The sequence below is a fragment of the Sinocyclocheilus grahami genome, unplaced genomic scaffold (genome assembly GCF_001515645.1).
Source record: "Sinocyclocheilus grahami isolate Dianchi unplaced genomic scaffold, SAMN03320097.WGS_v1.1 scaffold179.1, whole genome shotgun sequence".
NCBI lineage: Eukaryota > Metazoa > Chordata > Actinopteri > Cypriniformes > Cyprinidae > Sinocyclocheilus > Sinocyclocheilus grahami.
The window spans coordinates 416314-436343 of record NW_015505358.1 but is presented as its reverse complement, the minus strand read 5'-3'; the positions used below and the strand labels follow the sequence as shown (position 1 = coordinate 436343).

Sequence of the window (20030 nt, the reverse complement as noted above, 5' to 3'; positions counted from 1 at the left end):
AGTCTTCAGTGTCACATGATCCTTCAGAAATCATTCTAATATGCTGATTTGCTGCTCAAGAAACATTCATATTATTATCAGTGTTGAAAACAGTTGTACTGATTAATATTTTTGTGCAAAACGTGATAATTTTTTTCTTGGTTTTTAATGAAGTTCAAAAGAACAGCATTTATTTGAAATAGAACTCCTTTGTGACATTATATATGTCACTTTTGATCAATTTAATACACCCTTGCTGAATAAAAGTATTAATTTCTTTTACCATTAATTATATTTTAAACTATTGAATATAGGCGTCTTTTCTAAATGCAATAAACCCTGAGAGACATTACAGTGATTTGATCATTTTTAGGGGGGTTTACCACAATTACCATCCTTTAACTATGGTAAAATCACTGTATGTGGTCTTTTGTCGCTTATTGTTTTATTTCACAATAGCTTTGACTGTGGCTCATCCACAAGAATCTGTTTTATAATAAGTTTTCCTTCATCAATGTAGTCGAAATTGTGAACAATGACACAAAAATAACTAAATTGACTCGTGCATTACATGTATTAACATGCCAATGGTGGCGATTCAGATGATATCTCATCCAGTGCACAATGGAAGGAAGGAAAAAGAGAAATGAAGAATAAAGAGGTCAACAGGATCAATTTAATACACCCTTGCTGAATAAAAGTATTAATTTCTTTTACCATTAATTATATGTTAAACTATTGAATATAGGCGTCTTTTCTAAATGCAATAAACCCTGAGAGACATTACAGTGATTTGATCATTTTTAGGGGGGTTTACCACAATTACCATCCTTTAACTATGGTAAAATCACTGTATGTGGTCTTTTGTCGCTTATTGTTTTATTTCACAATAGCTTTGACTGTGGCTCATCCACAAGAATCTGTTTTATAATAAGTTTTCCTTCATCAATGTAGTCGAAATTGTGAACAATGACACAAAAATAACTAAATTGACTCGTGCATTACATGTATTAACATGCCAATGGTGGCGATTCAGATGATATCTCATCCAGTGCACAATGGAAGGAAGGAAAAAGAGAAATGAAGAATAAAGAGGTCAACAGGAAATGCATGCATCATCTCCAATGTCCCGATGACCGGATGCATTTCATTGTTGAGTAACTTTCAGGCCTGCCGTGTCTCATTCATGTAAATCCAGGAACTCTAAATATCTCATTTCTCGTTGTCAGACCAGCTCTAATGGAATCTTAAACATTTGCGACTAGAAAGTCCCTTAATCGTGTTCTTGGATCAAGCACAGTTTGCAAAGATTGGATGAGAAATGCTGAAAATGCAACAACACACACGTACCTCCTCTCGACCTCAGGTGTGGACACGGCGCTAGACAGACCCAGTGACTCCTGGGAGGAAAAATTAAGACATTTTAGACTCTTAACAACAAATTCAGACTGAGATAGTGTTTGAACAAAGAGTAAAGATGACACTATTAGTGTCACTTTCCCATAAAAGCACAACTTCCTGGACGGATCATTCCCTCCGCTGACCGTGATTCATTACCCACCTGGATTTCCAACCGCAGCTGAAGGGATGTTGTTGATTCAGCCTTTCCCTGAGAAACAAAGTCATACAGAAATTTAAACAAAGCCCTCAATGACAAACTGCTCATTCCTTATTCTCTGATAACCCTTATCTAGTCGAACCAAATGACACATCTAACCATCATTTTCATTGTGACGCAATATTTCACAGAGGGAAAAAAAATCAGGATTTCCGGGCTTTTTGAAATGCTAGACTACTTGAAAAATTTCTGGTCAGGTTTTTTTTTTTTTTTTTTGTAAAATGCAACACTTTTATTCAGCAATGATGCATTAAATTCATTAAAAGTGACAGTAACGACATTTATAATGTTAAAAAACATTTTTTGAACATTCTATTCATTAAAAAAGTCCAGAAAAAAATACTGCATCATGGTTTCCACAAAAATATGAATTGCACTGTTTTCAACATTGATAATAATAAGTGTTTGTTGAGCAGCAAATCAGCATATTAGAATGATTCCTGAAGGATCATGTGACACTGAAGATTCAGCTTTGCATCAGAGGAATTAAAAATATGTTTAAATAAAAACACTTAATTGAAATTGTAATAATATTCCACGATATTACTGTTTTTTTCTGTATTTTGGTGAGCAGAAGAGACATCTTTCAAAAACATTGCAAAACCTTACCAACCTCAACAGTAATGGACTTTACTGAAAAAAAAGAAAAGCAAAATATGCTTTAAATAGAGTCTCATGTAAGCATTTTACCGTCTCTGCTTCTTGAGTGACTCTGCGTTTGCGTAACTCCTCCATTCTGTCACACACTTCGCTGTAGGATGTGTTGTAATACTCTGAATACTCTTGGGCCAGATCCTCGATGTTACCCAGAGAGCCATCCTACAACACACACAAACAATACAACCATTATCTGCAGTCTGAAAACAGCAGTGAGGAGAAAACCGCCTCTATAATCTTGCAGAATTGTGATGTATATCCAGTTCTCAGACTAAGCAACAGTCAAAAGAGCAGGGTTGGGCCTTTGAAAGCTGCTTCAGATAGACTCTGAGCCTTATCAGCCTCCATGGTGGTGGTTATGGTGTGTATTGGCCTAAAAGCCAATATTCCAGGTCAGAAGAAATCAACTTTCCCTCAGCATGTCTTCCTGGTATTCCTGGTACTCTCTCGTTTACTCACTGGAGACCCAGAGGGCAAAGCATCATCTCAAGATCTGCAAGCTCATCTCCTATATTTTTTCCTATATTTCCCTCAAATATTTTTAGCACACTGAAGTTTTAGTCAACTATGTCACCCATATAAGCATGGCACACTATACACTTTGCTGGCGATGAGAAAGGTTTGGGATGCAGGAAGAAACTCTTTTAAAGCAGACAAATAAATAACTACATTAAATGATGTGACTTCTAGAACAAAGTCCCTCAGTTGACCTCAGTTGAAATGCTGGTCAAATGACCCACGGCACTGAAAAAACACTTGACATTAAAACAATGACATTTAAAAGGCTACTGGGTCTCATTTTTACATTATTCAAGTGAATTGTCATCAGATATCAAGTATCACATCCCCAGGCTTAATATTAAATAACAACAATATCAAATGTGACATTAAACACAAAGTAAATCCATATGCTTTCACTAAATATGATTTAAAAACAACAAATATGCTGAAGATGTAGGATGCATGCTAAAGAGAACTTAAATAGATAAATAAATACACACTAAACATCCACATTATAATACTAATAATCACAAGAATAATCTTAAAAATAACAATATTAAATATTAATAATAATTAACAAAACAAAACAAAACAAAACAAAACAAAACAAAACAAAACAAAACAAAACAAAACAAAACAAAACAAAACACTTTCTGGAAGACACTAAAAATAAAAATTCACAAACTTACCAAGATATTCATCAGGTCTGCCCATACACGCGAAAAACGGTCTGGTGAGCTCAAATCCTCACAAATTTCTTGATCAGCCTTTGTTTCATTATCCATAGTCAAAGTTATAATATACTGCTCCAAATATAAAACTGAGATTTAAAGGCACAACCTCACAGACAGCGAGAAAGACAGCAAGAGCCAAATGCTCTTCATCCTGTCTTCAGATGGTAAAAACATAATGCACCACTCATGGCTAAATTATTAAAGAGAAATGCACAAATCTGGAAAGTCTTCTGGCTTTAACACTCCTGCTGTCCAACAATCAGATGACCAAATATAAATCAGAGCCAACTGGAATCAAACAGCACGAGATCCACCACTGAAATATACAGCAGTCAATGAAACGCATTAAAAACAGAACAGAGCAGAGCTGAGAAATGAGAATAACTTGTTGAGTCCTTTTAGAAAAGCTTTTAACTGGCTTTTATTCTCCTGCATGAGTGCGGGATCCCAGTCAGTCTGAGTCTGAGCGCACCTGCGTGTTGATGGCTGATGTTCACAGACACTGAGCAGCTCATTGAGGGTGATTAATATTCACAGACTGAGCTGCGCTGTGCTGGAGGAAGTGACACTTCCAAAGACTGACTTGGCTCAGATTTACACACATCAATGAGCCTCAGAGACGGCCATTCAACAGCCAGACAGCCTCGGAAGACAGCAACAAGGAGATTCATTATAAAAACAAACACAACAACCAAAATAAGACGAGCATGAGATGAGTTTAACTGATAAATAGGTCTATATGTTATGTATAAAGTCATTAATTAGCACTGCTTGCAGCAGCAGTATTATTATCGTTCATATTATTAACGATTTGAATGAATAATGAGTTATTTGACAAACGGCTTACAGTAGCTTTATTCATGCAGTTTGTTGTTTGTTGAAAAGATGTATGCAGTTACTACTCTATGTGACCAGACTTTTGATTTTCACTTGACTTTACCACTTTGCATCACTCAGAATACCCTAACAACACCCTAGTAACCACTTAGAGCACCCTAGCAACCACATAGCAATGCACTATTAAGGACTCTGAACACCTTAAGCAATGTGCTAAAAAGCATTTAGATCACCTTAGCAACTGCTTAGGTAACCATCCACAACATCGGTTGGCAAACACCACTTGGATTTTATTATCAGTGATATACTATTATAGATTTTATTAATATTTTGAATTAGTTTTTACTTCTATATTTTCTGTCTTTTAATTTAATTTCACTTAATTAGTAATTTTGTTGTATGTTTTTGTCATTTTCGTTAGATAAAAAAAAAAAAAAAACATGTCTATATACTTAAGATTAATTTCATTTTTAGTTTTAGTTATTGTAGTACTTCAAGTTAAAATAAAATGAAAATTAGAAATGTTGCCTTGGCGACCAGCTGAAATAAAATACGTTTTTAAATATTGTATTTTAATTGACGTTTATTTGATAAAATCGGATCCTCTGCAGTGAATGGGTGCCGTCATGTTTATAAGAAACAAATCCATCAATTAAGACATTTGAACTAATCCATAATAACGCTTCCTCCACTGAAAAGTCCATCTCCTGTTGTCATCAAAATCCACCTACATATTTGTTTAGAGCTGTTTTGGCATGTGAACGGTGCTTGATCTGTGCAGATTTCTCTCCTGATTCAGACAAGATTACTTTTTCACTGGAGAAAGCAATATTATGGATAGAGGACTCATATTTGAAGTTAAAACCATCTTAATGATGAATTTGTTTCTTTCAAACACAGCTTTTCGCTTCACAAGACATTAACTGATGGACTGGAGTGGTGTGGATTATTGAGATGTTTTTATCAGCTGTTTGGACTCTCATTCTGACGGCACCCATTCATTGCAGAGTACATTTTCAAAAAAATCTTCATGTTCAGAAGAAATATTCATTTAAACAATGTACAATTGTAGTGGAAAGGAAAATGTGCATTTACTGGATGGTAAGAACTTGCTAAACATAAACAAGCCCCCTAAGAAACATGTTTAATAAAGTCAAGTGAACCTTGAACTAGCCTAATTTCACAATGCTTCCTTAATACTAATTAGTCAGCTAGTCAGGCAAACCAGCCACTAGTCAGTTTTGAAAATATGACGCACACAGGGTGCGAACTACAGGGAGCTCGGCTCCCCTTAATAAGACATGGGCTCCCATGAAAACGTGATTTGTGAAATTTTGGGGGGTCTCAAAAAATACTGACAATGTATTATTTTGACGTGCATCGTGGATTATTATGTGTAAAATTGCAAAAATATCATTCATTCATGCATGACGGCGATTTAAACCTAATTCACTTCAATAAAGATAACTATACATGCTATTCTTGTCATGAGCATCACGCGCAAGCAGTGCAACCCCCCCATTATAAAAAAAAAAAGTGGGCTCCCCAAAGTCCACGGTGTAGTTCGAACACTGGACGCACATATCTAGTGTTCAGCACTGTTCAGATGGTTTAACACACTCATTCTGCTCAGTTATAGTCATACTGGGGTTTGTTTCTGTATTCTCACAGACACGATCTAAAAGTAGAGTGACCACTGTGAAACTCTGACACACTGTTTGTATTTCTTTTCCCACAGTCCTCAGCAAATGTATGGAAAAACATGGGAGATCTCTTTTCAAATAATCAAGCATGTCTTGGGTTAAAAAGCTAAACTGCAATTTGCTAAAAATGGCTCAAACGCAGTGTCGTCTTCAAGAAAATGCTGTAATTTCATATCGACGAATGCAGAGAAGATCTGAGGCACAAAATAGATTGTTATACTCGATTGTTATATATGAGACGCTTCCTTCATCTAGCTGAAAACATGCGCATTCCTCCAGCGCGAGAGGCACAGGGGTCTCGTGGTCGCGCTCTCTGTGACTAGCTTGACTGTCCTCGAAGAGAGAACCATTCATTTATTAAGTGACATGCCCTCCAGTCAAAGCTGCGCGAAATCTGGCCACTTTTCATCAGTTAAGAAAGCCAGCGATGCTAAAGAGAAAAGGCTGGTCTGAGCTGCCCAACACAGCCAGCCTGTGATAAACACTTTATTATGGTGCAGTCACATGATCTGCCCGCTGTCTCTTGTGTGCAGCCTGAGATGATATGAGACGCTTCCTTCATCTAGCTGAAAACATGCGCATTCCTCCAGCGCGAGAGGCACAGGGGTCTCGTGGTCGCGCTCTCTGTGACTAGCTTGACTGTCCTCGAAGAGAGAACCATTCATTTATTAAGTGACATGCCCTCCAGTCAAAGCTGCGCGAAATCTGGCCACTTTTCATCAGTTAAGAAAGCCAGCGATGCTAAAGAGAAAAGGCTGGTCTGAGCTGCCCAACACAGCCAGCCTGTGATAAACACTTTATTATGGTGCAGTCACATGATCTGCCCGCTGTCTCTTGTGTGCAGCCCTTTCATTGCATGCAAAGAGCAATTTTCAAGCCATTAAAAAGAGCTATGAAGTATTCATGCACATGTATGTGTGCATGAATTGATCGTAACCGCATATGAATTATGCATGGAAATCAATTCTAAACTGTCAGAGAGAACTCTCACAAAGCTTATGATCATATGCAGGTCACATTTTTTCACCCCAAAATTAAAAAAAAAAAAAAGAAAGAAAAAGACAGACAGATAGATTTTTCTAATTTAATTTATATTTATTTATATAGGTTAATGTATTTATTTACTATTTTATATTTATTTAATTGTATATATTATATATAAATAAATACAATTATATATACATTGTACATATATTATATTATATATATAATTAAGTACAAATGATATATATAATAGTAAATATAAATTTGAAATATAATATAAATTAGAAACAAATATAAATCACACACACATTTATTTATTAAAATTAAAGTTGACACTCTTATATAATTTACTATTAAGAAGAACTTATGTTAATCATCAAGAAATGAATTCCTTGCACATTACATAAATGCAAATCTGAACATAAAATCACCGGCTAGTGCAATTAATTCATTCAAACCTTACATCAAACATCTCAACCCACCACCGGGACATGAGCATGACATTTTAGTTAACGGGGTTTTAAATGAGGTACAATGTCACACCACTCGAGGGTCTCAGCATGTGTCGGGATGACGGTCCCGGCTGAGCAGCAGCTCATTTATCTTCTCCTCTCTGTGGAGCCGGTCAAACGGGAGCCGACTGCACCTCCTCATTAACCAGGGATCCTGTGCTTGATGAATGGGATGACGGGGAATATCACACCAGCCATAATGGCTCTAATTCCCCGGGTTATCTGACTGCAGGACTGTAAGAGTAGCCCAGGGTCAAGCCACATTCACCTCAATTAGTTTTCAACAGCTCCTGGGAGACGATATCTCTGAGGGGAATGTGGCTGTCGCATTAATTACATTTCATACGGACCTGCTGCCAACCTCAGACTTCAGCTACACGAGGATAGCTATTTTAAGACAACCCAGGTGAACAGGGTAAAAAATGTAACTAATAGATATCACCATACAGTACTTTCCCAGTTGATTGATTAAATTAACAATTGCAAAAAAAAATTGAATTACAAGTTTTCTGAAATGTTATGTTTAAATATGGAAATTAGGCATGATCTAATCCAATATGCACTTATTTGCAAATATTTTCAGAACAAAAATTTGAAGACTGGATAAGGCCAGGTTCAGTGGATATTGTTGATTATAGCTGTCAACAGTGAGGAAAAATACATTTTCACCCTGTTTTTATGAATAAAACGTTCTGTATTTAATTATGTATCAGGTGAATGATACATAATTAAACCTCTTTGTAAAAACCTTCAGAATACAGGAACAAAACTGTAAAGTTTGTTGCAAGTGCTGCTGAAGCAGAGAAAAAAAAAACTCATTTTGACAAAAACAGTCTATAAAGTATTGTAATTGGAATAAAATAAACACTTAAAGGTGTGTTTTGGATGTCTTCTTTTCCATTATAGTCTGAAGCAACATGCTATGAGAAGTCAAATAACCCAAAATCTAATTAATTAAAAATGTTTTTGTCTGAAACATAAGGGATTACATTAAAGGTTTCAAAACCGGATTTTTAATCTAAACTGGACTATTGCCATCATAGATGATAGACTGTTTTAGCATGGTGCTACGTAGTTGCTAGGACATTACTGTTTCTTATTTATATTTATTTTGTCCTGGTTTATGATCAAATGAGGGAATTCCACAGACGTACACAGAAGTCATATCTATAGACCAGAATTTCACATAGACTTAAATGTGGACTTTCAGTGAGAAACTACACACTGTAAAAAAATGATTGTGATTTTAACAGTAAAAGACTGTAAAAATGCTACAGTAAAAACCTGTTAACTGGTTAACAGTAAGTTTCCATACTATATTCAGTAAATACATTTAATTACATTTAATGTAATTTTACAGTAAAATACTGTTAAAAATGTTTTTTGGAAGTGAAAAAGAAAAATTCATTGTATAATTTACAGTAGCAAACTGTAAATTGACACTCCCAGCATTCCTTGCATGACACTTCATATTTGATGTTTTTTTTGTTGAAATAACGTTTTTTCTTAGTTTTTTTTCTTATCAGTTGTGTACGTTAGGGTTTAATCTTACATCTAATGTTGTTAAATTAATGTTTATTGCATTATTTCAGAATCATGTGTGTCACCGTGATGGGGTTTAGTGTTAGTGTGAATGACACTGTGCACCTTCTCTATATAAGTATTGCCCTCCTCAGCTTGAAGAAAAGCTGTGTGTGATGAGCGTTGGTTCATCTTGTGACTTTCTCATCACCACCAGTTTTTGGTGGTTATCAGTGCATTACAATGGTTCAAAACAGATATTAGTACTTCAATATTTTGGTTTATTAACATTACATCAGTTATGAAATACGGTATTTTATTGTGAATTAAAGTTAAGTCTGTAAAACCTAAAATGTTGCTACCATATTTTTTACGGTGAAGGTCTGGCAACCACAGCTGCCGGTATTTTACCGTAAATGTCACAGATTTTTTTTTTACAGTGAACCTTAGCAACCACAAAGAACACCCCAGCAACCACATAGCAACACCAGAGTACTATTCAGAACACCCAAGCTTGGCAGCAACTTTTGCAAGTATGATTTTCTTTATGATTTTGTTCAAAATCCATTTGCAAATGTTCCTGTCACAAATTCTTAGTTAAAGCGCACTCTATTCCTCCTCCGATTCATTTTGAAGGAAACCAGAGATCCTGATATACACGACAGGGTCTCGTCACCAAATATCAACTTAAGTGCTTAAACCACATCAGTAGCTAACCTACATTTGCACACACACATGCTCCATAAAGCAGGCGGGACACGTTCTGGCACCGGGAAACAGGAAATGACACAAGCAGGATACATTTCAGCTGCATCACTGTCATTGATTAGCCCACGCACAAATGTGTCTTAAAAAGTTTAGAAACGATGTTCTGCAGCTGGAGACCTTTGCAAGCGTGTGAGGAATTCTTGGTTTGCTCTTGCTCTGCCTGCGGGATCCATGAGCGTGCTGAAACGTTTAAACCAGAGAGGTTCTTTAATCAAGTACATATGCTCTGATCTGTTCCTCAGCCACTTCTTGTCTTTAGTTCAACGCACATCCTTCATTTCATCATGTTAAAGCACATCATTCATTTGCTCCTTCTAAGTTGAGATTCTCATGATCACATTCTAAAATGCGCACAAATACAATATTTAATTTACTGAAATCTGCGTGAATTAAAGGCAGTGAAACAAAAACATTAATCAAATGAAGGAAAGGAAGGATGAAGAATTTTTTATTCCTATTTCATCATGTTCAAACAGACATTTCAGTTTTTCATGAGAGAAATTAACTAACAATGTGTTGACTATGGAAGGTCAGTGGCCAAACTTTCTATTTACAGCACAAAAAAACTCATATTTTGTGATCTTGTCTTACAAGTTGGACGTTCACACAGTAAGTGGAGTTTAGGATCTGAGCAAGAACAACCAAATGAATGACATCTCCTAAATCATAATCAAAGCCAGACAAGCTTGAACTTCCAGATTAAACAGAGCAGAACGGGGCTAGTTGTCACATGGGATGCTCTCAGAAAGTCTATAGTTTATTTTTTTTGTTTACCCGTCAAGATGGGGCAAAGTTATCTTATATTTTAAATGTTATAAATGTGTCAGTGCTGAAGATAAACAGATGCAAGAAGGAAAAGATCGTTGAAAAATATTCAGTATCCAAAGAAAAAAGACCAACGGGAATTCAGTATCCAACTACATGTGAGAAAGAAGACCAATAGGAATTCTGTATGCAAATACTGAACATTCTAATGCAAGTTAATACGAGGTTTTCAAACTTTACTTTTTTTTACTATTTCTTAAAATAATACCCCCCAAACAAGACACAATCTAAAACTGTAATTATCTATAAAATAATCTATAAATGCCATTAAAAAGCTTAGGCAGAAAAATTGTTTAACAATGTTAACGATTTAAAACAAACTAACCTGAAAGTTTGAGCAGCATCAATGAAGAGATCTTAAAAAGCATTGACAACACATTCATATTCACACATTCAGGTCTGTTAACTAATTTAAAGCAATCATGAAAGTTCCATTGGAGAACAAAGCCAAACCCCCATTGAAAAGTCACACTCACCACTGATTTAGAGTCTAACATGCGGCTCCTCAGTCCTCGACATGCATGTCTGAAGCACCGTTTGACTGCTTAAACTTTCGCTGGCCACTCAGAGAACAAAACATGCTGCTCTGACGGAGGACTGACCCCCACACATCCATCACGCAGGCGGCCAGCCAGCGGTGAGAGCAAATGACATGAAATATACCGCAGGGTGGAGCTCTCCCTCTCTCTCTCCAGCTGTGGGACAGTCAGAGCAGATACTGCCACCACAGTTATGTATATATATATATATATATATATATATATATATAAAATAGAGTATGGCATGCATAACATAGCATAACAACATAATATAATAAAAAGAAAAATATGACTTGCATAATATAATAATAAAATATTTATCTTATTTATGCAAAAAGAATTTCCTGTTTCTTTTTTATTTGAGAGCAAAATATGATGCATAATAATATAATATATTTTTGCCACAATATAACTACTACTACTAATTGTTTGGTGAACAACTTAAGCTCACAAAGACTCATCAACAGAATTCATCTGAACAAACAGAGCTGTAAACACCAGCAGATGGCAGCAGACAGCAAGACTTTCATGTCTCTGTGAATCAGAAGAGGTTTGACTGCTGGACTGACATCAGTGTTCAGACTATATAACTTCTGAAAACCTGTACAAAAACCACTAATGCCATGGTATATATTCACAGTACCAGTCCAAATCATGTGCCTCATTGATTAAAGGTGTGATGTTACTTTAGAAGCAATTTCACCTGGTGAACAATTAAGTATGAAATAGGAAAAAATCCTATAGACTCAAAGAGGGAATATTCGTATTAACAGTAGTAACCAATACCACTAAATCCTTCAAAGCAAATCTTGAAATAAATCAATGAAGTAAAACTCACATGGACTGTGCTTAAACACCAACATTGTCAAATGGCTGCAGTGATACCTTTCAGTAATTATAATGAGAGTGATCTAGTTTTGTTGTAGCATGCCGTTGTCTCTCAAACACTCACAGATACTACATTCACAAACTCACATTCATTTACACAGCACTATTGATCTGTGAGACTGTAAGAGGAAGTGGCTGGGAGTCTGTTTGTGGTTCTGGACATCATTAGATCAGTGGCAGATGGCCGGTCGGGGATCTGCATCACGTCTGTGTGTATTTGTGGACGGCGGGGCACATGCCAGAGGGCGCAGTGATAGCAGTGCCAGTGCCAGAAAGGGCATTTTTGCGCACCAGTGCACCGGCAGAGAAACTGAGCCTGTCTGTCCGCGTCTCTTCTCTGGATTTCACATCACACTGTTTGTCTGAACTCACTCTATACTGTACTCTAGACCACTAAGAGGCCACTTCTGAAATATATACACTTCTGATTTCCATGCAGACATAACCTAATGTTCACAAGTCAGACCATTTGTAGAAATTAAGCTGCAAAAACTGGTTGTTCAGAAATCGCCACGAGCACATGCCCAGTGCTATTTTAGTATTATTAAGACACTATTATAGTTTTAATTATTTTAAATTAGTTATTAGTTTTACATTTTCATTTTAGTAAAAGTTTTAGTAATTTTGTTAAAGGGGTCATAGGATGCTACATACACTTTTACAAGTTGTTTGAACTGAAATGTGTGTTGGCAGTGTGTGTACACAACCACCCTATAATGATATATTATCCACCCCTTTCTCAAATCGAGCCGATCTCAGTCTGTGTGATGTCACACAGACAGGCCCCTCCCACGATAGTTTGATTGACAGTAGTGTTTCAGCACAGACTGGACTGGTGTCTTACCTCAGACCCGCCCTGAGTGAGCTGTCATCAGTCCGCCATTGTTTCACCGCCGGAGCATATGTACATGTATGTATATATATATCATTTTCTATGCCATTAAAGTGAAATAAATGAACAAATATAGGAGCCTGATAAAAATTATAATTTTAGAAGAAAATTTCAGATGGCATTTAGAGGCTCATTTTCTATGCCATTAAAGTGAAATAAATGAACAAATATAGGAGCCTGATCAAAATTATAATTTTAGAAGAAAATTTCAGATGGCATTTAGAGGCTTTTGCATCTGAACTCTTCATATATACTGTATATTTGCCCTTACAAGTCAAACAGCCTGTTTAATTGTCCAAGATTCAGATAGCGTTTACAACTTTTTTGGCACAAGAAACCTCGTCTAACATTATAAGTGGAGAATCCAAGAATCTGGCCCCTTTAGTGAGAGTTACAGAATCACACAGCTCTCGCAACAGAGTGATTCACATCAGGGCTTGACTTTCTGTTTGTTGTTTGTTCCAGTCATCCAGTCAAGCGAGAACACATGTGACTCATGGCCATAACAGCAATCAGTCAAAATCTAGCGTAATGCTTCCAGACACTGGATATCTGGCTCTCTTGGGGTCGTAACCGTCCCGTGTTGCTCATGTTGTGTGATTGTGAACTCAGCATGACCCTCTGTGTCTGAATAGCCAAAAGCACATCCAACGGGCCGCAGCTGTGCACAGAAAATTCATTCTTCATTCAGCTTATTTATTTAGTTTTGCATTACGTGGCTTTAATTCTGCCCTCTTAAAAAAATCAAGGATGATTCAGAGGTTTGCCAGATGTTTTGACGCTCCAGCATCTCACACAATTATACTAATCAACATTTATGTGCCAATTACATCCACTAATTATAATTTATGAACCCATTGTGTGAGTGCACTGCATTTTACGAATGCATCTTCATGTTATTTTGTTGCTGATTATGGTTTAAAGCAAATCACTCACCATATAAATATCAGCAATATAAGTGATACAGCATCTACACCCCATTTTACTTTCATAATGTGACATATTTAAAACAGTATATTGAGTAGTGAAAAAAGTTGTGAGACTTGATTCCCTATAAACATTAAAGGAATAGTTCACCCAAAAATGAAAATTAGCTGAAAATATACTCAGGCCATCCAAGATGTAAATGAGTTTGTTCCTTTATGGGAACAGATTTGGAGAAATTTAGCATTACATCACGAATGGATCCTCTGCAGTGAATGGGTGCCGTCAGAATGAGAGTCCAAACAGCTGATAAAAACATCACAATAATCCACACCACTCCAGTCCATCAATTAATGTGAAGCGAAAAGCTGCATGTTTGTAAGAAACAATTCCATCATTAAGGCATTTCAACTTTAAACCGTTGCTTCTGGCCCAAAATAAGAGTCCACAATTCATAATAACACTTCCTTTAGTGAAAAAGTCCATCTCCTGTTGTCATCGCACATCAAAATCCACTGATATATTTATTTAGAGCGGTTTTGGTTTGTGAACGGTGCTTGATCTGTACATATTTCTCTCCTAATTCAGACGAGATGTCTTTCCACTGGAGGAAGCAATATTATGAATAGATGACTCATATTATTTTAGCCAAAAGCAATGGTTTGAAGTTAAAAATGTCTTAAGGAAGGATTAGTTTCTTACAAACACTCAGCTTTTTTTTTTTATTGTGATGTTTTTATCAGCTGTTTGGACTCTCATTAAAAAATGTCTTAAGGAAGGATTAGTTTCTTACAAACACTCAGCTTTTTTTTTTTTATTGTGATGTTTTTATCAGCTGTTTGGACTCTCATTCTGACGGCACCCACTCACTGCAGAGGATCCACTGGTGAGCAAGTGATGCAGTGCTACATTTCTCTAAATCTATTCCCATAAGGAAACAAACTCATCTTGGATGGCCTGAGGATGAGTACAATTTCAGCACATTTTCAATTTTGGGTTAACTGTTAAATAACTGCGGTAACTCTTTCAGAAAGCATCACCAAAAACAATGACAGGAAAGTCATTACAGAGGCAGAGAATTTTGACAAAATATTATGAAAACATCCCTTTTGTCACTTTAGAATAACATCAACCATGCACAATAGAATCAGAAACTTACATTAAGAACAGAAATAACATAATTTCACATTGACATTAATAGTGACAAATGAAAGAAGCATGACACTCCCAGTGGACAGATCTTCTACAGTATATAAACTGAGCAGACTGTAAATGCGCCGAGCTCTGTGTTTAAGACACTGCATCTGTTTTGACTGTGACGACCTCCCGGGCAGCAGGGTGGTGTCTGTGTGGCCCGTCTAACGAGGACAGAAAGCTAAGTGAATTTTGACAGGTCTCTGGAGACACACAGGGTTAAACAGAAGCGCCTCTTTGTAGCCAGCTGTCAGTCACCCATGCGTTCCTGTCACACGATAAACCCAAACACTGCCAAACAAAAACACTTCAACCATCTCCCATAATACTATGCTTGTGTTTGCATATGGAATAACATCCATCAGATATAATGCAATATGGTCTTTAAACCTGGTGTGACGACCTCCCGGGCAGCAGGGTGGTGTCTGTGTGGCCCGTCTAACGAGGACAGAAAGCTAAGTGAATTTTGACAGGTCTCTGGAGACACACAGGGTTAAACAGAAGCGCCTCTTTGTAGCCAGCTGTCAGTCACCCATGCGTTCCTGTCACACGATAAACCCAAACACTGCCAAACAAAAACACTTAAACCATCTCCCATAATACTATGCTTGTGTTTGCATATGGAATAACATCCATCAGATATAATGCAATATGGTCTTTAAACCTGAAAACAAAAGGAATATCTTGGAGCAATATCAATATAAGACAGGCTGCTACGCAGATCACCAACATGAAACTAAATTTATACTAGAGGTTGCCAGTGTATCGCTATGTAATTGCTAAGGTGTTCAGAGTGGATTTTACAGTTACTTTGCAGTTGCTACGGTTTTCAGAATGTTTTTGTAGTTTCTAGGGTTTTCAGAATGTTTATGTGGTTGCTAGGGTGTTCAGAATGTTTATGTGGTTGCTAGGGTGTTCAGAATGATTTGCACACAACTATGCAGTTGCTGCGGTATTCAGAGGGAATTTTACTGTAACTATGCAGTTGCTAAGGTGTTCTAAATTGTTTGCACTGTATGTGGTTGCTAGGCTGTTCAATGTGTTTTTTTATTTTTTACTGTAACTGTGGTATCTAGGATGCCCTGACTGCTTTGCATTATATGTGGTTGCTAGGGGGTTCAAATGTTTTGGACTGTAACTATGGAGTTGCTATAGTGTTCTGAGTAGTTTTACTGTAGGGACTTTTACCGTAACCATGCAGTTGCTAGGGTGTTCTAAAAGGTTTGCACTGCAACCAATTGCTTGGGTGTTTTTTTTTTACTGTAATTCTGCGGTTGCTGTGGCATTCAGATTGTTTTAACTGTAACTATGTAGTTGCTATGGTGTTTTGAATGGTTTTCACGGTTACTATGAAGTTTCTAGGCTGTACAGAAGGGTTTTTACTGTATCTGTGTGGTTGCTATGGTGTTTTAAGTAGTTTTTACTGTAACTATGATGTTGCTATTGTGTTTTAAATGGTTTGCACTGTAACTGGTTGCTAGGGAGTTTAGTGTTTTTTACTGTAACTATAAGGTTGCAATGGTGTACAGATTGTTTTTTGACTGTAACTATGTAGTTGCTGTGGTGTTAGCATGTTTTTTTTTACTGATACTATGAAATATCTATGGGTGTTCAGCAAGGTTTTTACTGTATGTGGTTTTTATGGTCTTAAGAGCATTTTTTGCTCTACAACTGTGGTTGCTATTGTGTTCAGATTGTTTTTACTGTAAATATTTGTTTGCTATGGTTTTCAGAGTGTTTTTTTTACTGTAACTATGCCGTTTCTATGGTGTTCTGAGTGTTTTTACTGTTACTGTGTAGCTGCTATGGTCTTCAGAGTGTTTTTGTACTGAAACTGTCACAATCATAAATATATAATGGATATTTAATGGCTCATAATTTTCATAATTATGCCTAGCATTTCCCCACATCACTGGATTCAGTCACTATGACATCACAAATGTCACAAATTCTTGTACAGGCAGATGAAAACAGAATATCACAGTTCATCTGCCTCATCATGCAAAAATAGTTTTTTTTTCCACCCAGAAAACAGACCACATACATTATATTTATATAATTATATTTATATAATTTATATAATTTATTTCAAAGGAGCCGGCATTATACTATGGATGAGTGATCTGGAACACGGTCTGTGATCCACCACACATCAGTCTGCAGGGAGAATTTCTAAGTGTGTTATCACCTCAAAAAAAAAACATCTCATGCTCTCACCTGCTGTAAAGTCAATAAACTGACCCAGTCACAATGACCTCACTTCTCAGCGACTGACCCACATACAGAAAGCCAACCTCAGAGTAACAAGTGCATCTATTGTGAAAGTATTAATTAAGATTTAACTGTAATTCTGCGGTTGCTGTCGCATTCAGATTGTTTTAACTGTAACTATGTAGTTGCTATGGTGTTTTGAATGGTTTTCACGGTTACTATGAAGTTTCTAGGCTGTACAGAAGGGTTTTTACTGTATCTGTGTGGTTGCTATGGTGTTTTAAGTAGTTTTTACTGTAACTATGATGTTGCTATTGTGTTCTAAATGGTTTGCACTGTAACTGGTTGCTAGGGAGTTTAGAGTTTTTGACTAACTATAAGGTTGCAATGGTGTACAGATTGTTTTTTGACTGTAACTATGTAGTTGCTGTGGTGTTAGCATGTTTTTTTTTACTGAAACTATGAAATATCTATGGGTGTTCAGCAAGGTTTTTACTGTATGTGGTTTTTATGGTCTTAAGAGCATTTTTTGCTCTACAACTGTGGTTGCTATTGTGTTCAGATTGTTTTTACTGTAAATATTTGGTTGCTATGGTTTTCAGAGTGTTTTTTTTACTGTAACTATGCCGTTTCTATGGTGTTCTGAGTGTTTTTACTGTTACTGTGTAGCTGATATGGTCTTCAGAGTGTTTTTGTACTGAAACTGTCACAATCATAAATATATAATGGATATTTAATGGCTCATAATTTTCATAATTATGCCTAGCATTTCCCCACATCACTGGATTCAGTCACTATGACATCACAAATGTCACAAACCCTTGTACAGGCAGATGAAAACAGAATATCACAGTTCATCTGCCTCATCATGCAAAAATAGTTTTTTTTTCCACCCAGAAAACAGACCACATACATTATATTTATATAATTTATATAATTTATTTCAAAGGAGCCGGCATTATACTATGGATGAGTGATCTGGAACACGGTCTGTGATCCACCACACATCAGTCTGCAGGGAGAATTTCTAAGTGTGTTATCACCTCAAAAAAAAAACATCTCATGCTCTCACCTGCTGTAAAGTCAATAAACTGACCCAGTCACAATGACCTCACTTCTCAGCGACTGACCCACATACAGAAAGCCAACCTCAGAGTAACAAGTGCATCTATTGTGAAAGTATTAATTAAGATTTAATCAGTTCCTCCCTGCCTTCAGATGTTTCCACAGAGACCTGGAGCTCCACCACCGAAGCATGACCTGAAGACATCTATACCATAACAAATCCTACTGGTGACCTTACCTTGACCTAAAGCAGCCGTTATGAAAGAGTGAGTATAATCCAGTATATCTAGTATTAATCTCATCTGACAAACCTCAGCAGATCAAAGTGTATTTAAAAAAGGAATTTCTTTTAGAATAACATGAACATGAATCGGTTTTAGATTCTTGCACTTGACTTTGGAATCATATATTACACAACGGCAAAATGAGAATAAAAGTATTAGCCACATGCAAAGTGACCACATTTGGTTTTCGACCATTGAAAAATGGTTAAATTCAACAATTCACAAATGGAGCTGCATTGCGATCCCCATATCTCTGGGGGTGAACTATAGGGCCTTACAAATGAAGATATCACAAGAAAAATGTATTAAGAACAAGAATCTAATATGATATTGAGATATCTTTAATACTTCTTGAGTTACAAGCATGCAAACTTCGGAAAAGAATATTTATGGCACTCAGACAGGTATGTTCAATGCAATTGTTTTGATAGAGGAAAACAAGATACATTTCTAGTTTCAACATTATTTGTTCTTCAGACATTCCTCTTTAAAAGAAAAAAGTATCATCTCTATGGAAAGTGACCCACATTTTGTTTTTGCTCACTGAAAATGTGCACAATTTAACAATTTACTCATGGAGCCAAACTGAAATCCTCATATCTAGAACTGAACCTCATAGGGCCTTAAAAATTAAGATAGCAAAAGGAAAGTTTGTTAAGAATCAGAATCTAAAAGGACATTAAGATATATGTAATACCTCTTGAGTTACAGGCACGCAAACTTTGGAAAAAAACACAAGAATGCTTTTTCCTATGGTCACCATTGGCATATAATGCAACAAAGATTGCTAAAGTCAATAAACCTACCAATCTCAGCATGATGCTGCCATCTTTCTGTACAACCCTGTATTCTGGCTCCATATCTCAGGTGAAAATTGTCTCAATCTCATCTACAATATAGTGGATTACTCAGTAAATATACATCAATGGCATCTAATATTCTGTCTTTTCTTCATTAATGCTTTTCTTTCACCACAAAAAAAGAGATCAAAATCAAAATTTCTGGTTGCATTGGCATGGAATGACCCCAAAGTAAATAAGTGAAGAATGAAAGAAAAGACACGGATCACCATGAACATTTCAGTTCCACATGACTGCAAACTCATTTCAGCTTCACCTCCACCTACAACTGCAAAACATCACTGTTTCTTCCTAAAAGAGAACCCTTGTCGTTCTCATCTAGTATTGAACACAGGACTTGGTGCTGGGCGGTATACCGGTTCATACCGAATACCGGTGTTTATTTTTGTTATGATATGAATTTTTAAAATACCACAATACCGGTGTATGTTGCTTAAACAATGTTCGGAACGCGACACTGTTTGAAAGGGGTCCGTTTTCACTGTTGCACTGTGGTGAGGGAGCAGCTGTATGTGTTACTAAGCGTGAAAGTTC

General features: G+C 36.5%; 1 pseudogene; it reads right to left on the bottom strand.

The window, feature by feature from the left end:
• Nucleotides 1–20030, bottom strand: part of LOC107594111 (SAM and SH3 domain-containing protein 1-like) — a 122641-nt pseudogene that overhangs the window by 23098 nt on the left and 79513 nt on the right.